The sequence below is a fragment of the Zingiber officinale genome, chromosome 6B (assembly GCF_018446385.1).
Source record: "Zingiber officinale cultivar Zhangliang chromosome 6B, Zo_v1.1, whole genome shotgun sequence".
NCBI classification, from domain to species: domain Eukaryota; kingdom Viridiplantae; phylum Streptophyta; class Magnoliopsida; order Zingiberales; family Zingiberaceae; genus Zingiber; species Zingiber officinale.
This window is the reverse complement of record NC_055996.1, coordinates 61,818,674-61,826,849: the sequence shown is the minus strand read 5'-3', so window position 1 is coordinate 61,826,849 and position 8,176 is coordinate 61,818,674.

The following is an 8,176-nucleotide window of genomic DNA, read 5'->3' as shown; positions in this document are numbered from 1 at the left end:
CATCTGGGTGCCGGTCGGTCCCTTATTTTGCCCCCATATTGAGAGCTGCTCCGGCCGCTCTTCAGGTGGCGCTCGGCCCCCCGATGCTGATGTCGCCTGCTGCGCTGCCCGCTCGGCCTGAGCTTTTTGCTGCTGCTCCATGATTTTTGCTGCTCGCGCTTGGATGAGCGCTTCGAGCTCCTAAGGAGAGAGCGTTACCAGAAGTTGACGTCCAACTTCTTCCATCTTCTAGGCTCGGATTCAGGTGCGTTCCCACAGACAGCGCCAATTTGATCCTGTCCGAGCGCTGAGTCGACGGACGCTGGGGACGTGGCACGCTCCGCTGTCTCCGACTGGTGGTGTAGATCTTCGGCGAACTTGCAAAGAAGCCGAGCCGGGAGGGGTTTCCCAGCGACGGCCCTCCGACGCTCAAGTCAGGCAACGAGAAATGAGAGAGGCAACGTAACTGTGGCTACAGTGAGAATTTCGCATACCTTCGTTGACGTCTGGAGGTCCTTATATAGGACCCCGGGTAGGTGCGGGCACGCTTCTCTATGTGTGCACGCTTCCCCAAATATACCTTAACAAGCCCCTGTCAGAAAAGTACCTCTGGCGCTATTCCGCAATCGTTCGAGCATATACCGGATGTGACGGTGGAAGCTTCCACCGTATGATCCTGTGTACGGCTCGACCGCCAACTCTGCTGCCTGTTGGCGGTAGACGTCTCGAGGATGATGTTATCCCCTGTCTCCTTTGTCCTCTTACGCTTCCTGTCTGTTCCAGGGCCGAGCGGTTCGGTCGCTCGGCGGGCATATCACTTCTGCCTCGGTCGTATGCACGGATGAAATTGCTCCTGCCTGTCTTCGTTGCCTTGTGCCCCGGCCGAACGGATAGCCCGCTCGGCCCTGAAACTTTTTTACCTTGAGCATCGGAAACCCGACTCCTAGTCGGGTTGTCTTTTATTCGGCTTGGGGGATTCCCGGCAGGTCCGCCATCTCATTCCAGTCGTTCGGGTGACCGGTCGGCTCTCTCAGTCCGGTCGGTCGGGTCTCAGGGTTAAATCTCTTGACCTTTGACCTCCACGTGTCGTTGACCTTCCGCCAACGAGGGTCCCCCGTCCTTACCACCGGATCACTATTCTTACATTAAGATAAATATTTTTTTAAAAAATAATTCATTAAGATTAATAAATTTAATAAATTAAAGATATACTATTCTTACATTAAGATAAATATATATTTTTTAAAAATAATTCAATAAAATAAAATGTGTAATAATTCCGTATTGAAAAATTTTGAACAAATAAATTAATTTTTATTGGACTACATTATTAATATTATTAAAATATTTTTTAAAATCTAAAATAAAATAAAAAATATTTTAAAAATAAATATTAATAAATAGATGTTTAATCATGATTTAAACTTCCAGTTCACTAATTTACTTAGGATTCGATCCTTAACTGGTCCCTCTAGAAATGAACGGATTACATATTAGGCCCGTTGAATCGGATCAAAAAGTAATTAACCAGGACGGATTCAATTTAGATCGAACTAGTCTATTCCTAAGCCCTTTCAATGTACTAAGAACTAATAATGGCCCTCTATCTACTAGTCTGGCAGTTTGGCTTAAACTTATGTTATTCCAAATTTCTTAACTTGCTTTGTACTGTGTCACCACCAACGAAACTTTCCATACACAATTTGACAAATTGTGCATTGTTCCATCTATTATCTTCCCTTCACCGAGTTGCTCAATAGCCCACTAGATTTGCATGGTTCGGAATTTAAACTTTGACTTAATAGGTCGTTTCATACTTGATATCTAATAATTGATGTGGCTGAAATCTAATGCTAAGGTGGTATAATCCAACTTTCATGGCGTGGTCTAATTTGCTGATTGCATGTTTAAAGATGGGTGATTGGTGTCATGGAAATTTTTTTATCAACTATTAAAATATATTGAAAAATACAGATGAATTATGGTGGATGTGTTGGACGTTATAGGAGATGAAAGGATTCGTCTCTTTCGCTGTTGCAAACGGTAGTTTGCTGCAAACATCAAGGAAATGAAGGGGCATTCTTTTCCCTTCGTCTTCCTCAGCTTTCCTATAAAAGGAGCATCTAAGAACAGATCCGAGGAGAGAGCAGAAGGTTTTTGCAAAGGTGATCAGAGAGCGCTGCCAAGCTGTGAGGTGATCGTGTGCGAATAAAGGGAGAGCATCCAAAGACTGGGATTTGACTCGTGAATCTTGAAGCACTTTCCGGCAGCTCCGTGATTGTGTTTCTGACAGCGGCAACCCCTTTGTCGACCGGCGGTTCTTCAGCGACGTCTCCGGCGATTCACTGTGAGTGGTTACTGTTTTGCTTTGTTTTAGTTTTCATGCTATCCAGACCAACAATGGCATCAGAGCGTAATTTTGAAAGCATGAAAATCGGAATTTTCGTGTTTTTTTTTCCTTTCTGTCGTGAAGAAGATGAACAGTGAGCACTGTCATCAATTGAATCGATTAATCAATTGATTCAATTGAATTGAATCAATTGAAATTTCATTTCATCCATTCAAAATCATGTACAGTGGTTTAATCAATTCTTGAATCGATTGAGAAAAAAAAAGATGAACAGTATTTCATTTTGACGACAGTAAATAAATAAAAAAATGCATGCACTTAAATCGATTCAAGAGTAGGCATGAATCGATTGAAGAATAGGCATGAATCGATTCAAGAGTGAAAAATGTATGAACAGTTATTTTTTTTTATAACGAAGCACAGTACATGCATTTTTTTCTCTCTCCACGTATATTATAAACAGTATGTTTAAATGTTAATTAAATATATTTATTAATTAATTAAATATATACTGAAATGTATTATTAATTAATAAATAAATATTTAATTAATTTATGGTTCAATTTACTGAAAATGGAACCAGACCAACTTATTCAATCAAACCCAGGTCTGGTTTAAATTATTAATTGATTTAAGCAGACTAGATTGATTCAATAATATCTAGATCTGGTTAAAATTATTTGTTAGTTTAACCAGTTCGTTTATTATTGAATTAATTGGGGTGAGTTTGATTGCAAAAGTTGGGCTGATCAAATATGACCGGATTAGTTCTGTTGTGTCAGATTTAATCATAACGATTATATTTGTTCTAATGGGTCAGACTTAATCCAATGAGCAATTGGACGAATCAAATAAACCTGAGTTTGATTAATAAATCTAAGATTGACTCAAATGAACTTAAACAATAATAGAACATAGGTCCAATTAGATTAGTTCTAATGAGGACAATAGACTAAGCTTAAAATCTGGATTCCTGATCGACCGATCCTATGTGTCAGTCACATGAGACTCCCCAAAATAAGGAAATTTATTTTTCTTAATTGCTTGTGTATTCTGTATATTTTGTTCTATATGTGGGAATTGAATTAGATCGATTTTTATTACTGGTTTGTCGGTTTTGTACTGACATCATGATTTTCAATTCAAGATGCAAAGAACGATATACACGATGACTGGTCGCTATGAACGACAACATGAGCTATGGAAGGAGATCAAGAAGCTGGAATATGACCCGGATCACGGAGTCGGTAGGCTTATTGGTCGGCTTAATTGGTTGTTCTGGAATCTCAAGCAAGAAGGGTATCCAGTCCAGGAAACAGAAAGAAGATGGTCTCTGGTTTATTCATTATCAGAACATCTAAGGTAGATAGCATTCCAACTTTGGGATGATTCTGATGGGCACATCTCATATTCAGAGATGTGCGGACAATTACTTCATCTGGAATGGGGTCCTGATAAATCTGAAGAGAATCCAGATCCCGAAGATATGGACCTCGAAGAATCTGAGGAGGATACAGAAATGGATTATGAAGATTTAGAGGAGGATCCAAATCCTGCAGAATCTGAAGATGATCTAGAAATGAACCTCGAAAAATTTGAAGAGGATCCAGAAATGGATCCTGAAGATTTTGAGGAAGATCCAAAGATAGATCCAGAGGAGGATCTAGAGATGGATCTCGAAGGATCAGAGAAGGATCCTCAAGAGTGTGTAGAAGATCCAGAAATGGATCTGATGGATACATCTGAGGTTGATCCACCCATCATAGAATCCGGGATAAACGGGATGCAATTACCCACTGCTCTAGAATTTATCCTAGTGGGAGTAGTGCTAGCTTATCTAGTTTACTAGTGTTCTGTTTACTGTCGTTATGTACGAACAGTGTTAGCTCATCTGTTTTTTTGAGTCATGTAATAATTTCTGTTGTTTTGTATGAATAGAATTAAATAATGAAAAGTTATGTTATATGTTAACTAACTTGGAAATGATTAGTTCATTTCATGATATGATTAGTTCATATAAATATGATTCATTTATATTAAATGATTCGTTCATTAGATGGGATGTATGTAATAAAATTGATCAATATTGATTAGATTAAAACATACAAATGATGAGTGGAAACAATGTTATCACTTGATTTTGTAAACTAATTCTAATTTACACTGAGTCAATAATTAATTGCACATATATGAATTACACTGAAATGATAAATAATTTGTTTATTTATGTAGATCATGGCAACTTAAAACATCATAGCTGAACTCAATAAGGGTGAGAAATTATATATGGATAACTACAAAATCTGGCACCTCAAGATATAATACGTTCTTGAGGAACAAGAAGTTCTAGAGGCTGTAAATCAATTCATGGAGGAATCGGTTGATGGTTCTACAACACAGCACAGACGTGACCTTGATGCCTATAAGACATGGAAAAGGAAGGACACTATTGCTAAGGAAATATTGATTAGTTCAATGGTGGATGACCTGGTGTTTGAGTATGAGCCACTACCATCGGCTCATGCTGTCTGGGTAGCCCTTAGAGAGAAGTACAGTGGAATCAGTTTGAGTAAGCTCCGTCAGCTAACTATCAAGTTTGATAGCTGTAAAAAGTGCTCAAATGTTACTATGGCCCAACATCTCAGGGAGATGGGTAACATGATTCGAGAGCTTAAGACTGTTGGTCATGCGTTGACTGATGAACAACAGGTTCAAGTAGTTATCCGTTCCCTTCTTGATTCTTGGGAAACGATGAAACAGAATCTGACCCACAGTGAGAGTATCAAGACTTTCACTGATGTCTCATGCTATGTGGAATTTGAGGCGGAGAGGAATGAATCCGTAAGGATTTCTGGTTAAGCTTTTGTAGCTGAAGGTTCTGGTTCCAAGAATAAGAACAAATGGTTTAAGAAAGGAAAGGGAAATGGAAAGGAGGCTAATGTTGTTGCTGCGAAAAACCAAATCAAGAAGAAAGGAAAGAAAAATGGACAAAAACCTAGGAGCAAGTTGACCTGCTTCAACTGTGGCAAGAAGGGCCATTTTGCTCGGGAGTGTGCTTAGCCTTAAAAGGTAGATCCATTTTTGTCTTCTTTCCACGAGTAATATGTTGCAAGTACAATATTATTAGCTGATTCATATCCTTTGTGGATTGTAGATTCAGGAGCAACGAACCACGTAGCTCGTGATCGAGCTACATATGTGGAGTACCGTCGGATACTAGCTGGCAACAAATGGATATATGTAGGAAACAATGCAAGAATTGAAGTAAAAGGAATTGACACTTGCAAGCTCAACCTACGTGGTGGAGGCACCTTATTTCTACATGATGTCCTGTACGCTCTTGAGATTCGACAGAATCCGATTTCCGTTATTTGTCTTCTTGATTTAGGTTACAATGTAAATTTTTATAGCCGTTGCGTGGAACTTCGAATTAACTCTGTGTTAATTGGGTATGGTTTTGTAACAAATGGTTTTATGGTTCTTGATGTAGAACCAAATAATAATGATGATTGTTTTTTAAACATTGCTCTTACTAGTAGTGTTGATGTTAATGATGAAATTTGGCATGCTAGATTGGGACATATAGGACAAAAATGAATAAATAGATTAGCTAAGGAGGGCCTTTTAGGCACTCATGCTAAGATTAACTTGTCTATATGTGAGCATTGTCTTGCTAGAAAGTCGACTAGGAAACCATTTTGTAAGACTATTAGGGCTAAATTACCATTACAATTAATTCATTCGGATATTTGTGGTCCAATGAATATGAAGGCTAGAAATGAGAGTTCTTATTTCATTACATTTATCGATGACTTCACACGCTTTGGTCATGTGTATTTGATTTCTCACAAATCTGAAGCATTGGATTACTTTATTCATTACTTGAATGAAGTTGAGAATCAATTGGAACATAAGGTTAAAACTTTGCGCACTGACCGTGGAGGAGAATATTTGTCTGATCAGTTCAAGACAATGTGTAATAAGAAAGGGATTATTAGACAGCTAACTATCCCTGGAACTCCACAGCAAAATAGGGTTGTTGAAAGAAGAAATATAATTCTTCTTGAAATGGTTAGGTCTATGATGGCGCAGGCTAATTTGTCAATCTCCTATTGGGGAGATGCATTATTAGTTGCGGCCTATATACTTAACAAAGTGCCTTCAAAGTTAGTTCCATCTACCCCACATGAATGTTGGACAGACAGAAAGCCGAATTTGAGTAATCTGAGACCTTGGGGGTCATCTGCCTACGTTCATGATAAGACTCACGAACATGGAAAATTGAGACCCAGAGGTAAGAAGTGTATCTTTATAAGGTACTCTGAGACTTCTAAGGGTTATGTTTTTATTGGTGAGTGACAAGATGGAACCATCTCTGAGATAGAGTCAAGAGATGCTACTTTTCTAGAAATTGAGTTCCCAACACGAGGTGAAGTTGATAAGACAATTCCTCTATATGAGATAGAGGAGGAGGATAATGTTCCTTTATCAACAGATCAGGAGATGTCTGAATCTAGTCAACCAAGTGGGAGTAATTTGCCACTGAATGAGTCAGTTTCTCAACAGTCTAACCTTCAAAGAAATAGTCGTCAGATTATTCCTCGGAGAAGGTTTGATATTGAGAATAAGGGATTGCTGGTTCTCCCAGTTGATGATGAGGAACCTCGAACAGTTGAGGAAGCTTTGAGAAGCTCAGTTAGAAAAGAATGGAAAGTTGCAATGGATGCAGAAATAGAGTCAATGAGAAAGAATCAAGTTTGGGATTTAGTTGATCTTCCTCCGGGCCGTAGGGCTATTGGGAATAAGTAGATTCTCAAAGTAAAGAGGAAAGTAGATGGATCGATTAATCGATACAAAGCTCGATTAGTTGCAAAAGGATATACCCAAATGGAGGGTATTGACTTTGAAGAGACATTCTCTCCAGTTGTAAAGTTTGTGTCAATACGTGTCATCCTAGCTATAGTAGCACAATATGATATGGAATTACATCAGATGGATGTAAAAACGGCTTTCCTTAATGGTAATCTTGACGAAAAAATTTATATGATACAACCAGAAGGTTATGTTGCTGAAGGCCAAGAGAAAAGAGTATGAAGACTTAGGAAGTCTATATATGGGCTAAAGCAAGCGTCAAGACAATGAAACATAAGATTTAATGAAGTAATATTATCTTATAGTTTTGAAATGATCAATGAGGATCATTGTGTTTACCTAAGAAAGGAATAAGGAAAGCTTGTCATCTTGTCATTATATGTTGATGATATGCTAATAGCTAGAAGCGACATAAAGTGTGTGATAGAAGTCAAATCCTAGCTTTCATCACAATTTGACATAATAGATATGGAAGAAGCAGAGTACATCTTAGGAGTGAAGATCGTTAGAGACCGATCAAAAAGGCTTTTGAGTTTATCCCAAGAAGCTTATATCACTAAGATACTACAACACTTCAATATGTCAGATTGCAACATTGAACATACGCCTATAGCGAAAGGTACTATTATGAGCAAAAGTATGTATCCCAAGACTCCTGAGGAAATAGTCGAAATGAAAAAAAAACATTTTCCAGTGCTATTGGTAGTTTGATGTACACTATGTTGTGTACTCGTCCTGATATAAGCTATGCTGTTGGCTTAGTTAGTCATTTCCAGTCGAACCCAAAATCGAGATACTGGAAAGCGGTGAAGAGGATATTCAGATATCTCAAAGGAACAGCTGATTATTGCCTTTGTTTCCAAGGATTAGATATGAGTCTAAGTGGTTACTCAGATGCAAATTGGGCAGGGGACCTTGATGATAGAAAATCCATATTTGGTTATGTCTTCTTGCTGAATGGTGGCGCCACCTCAT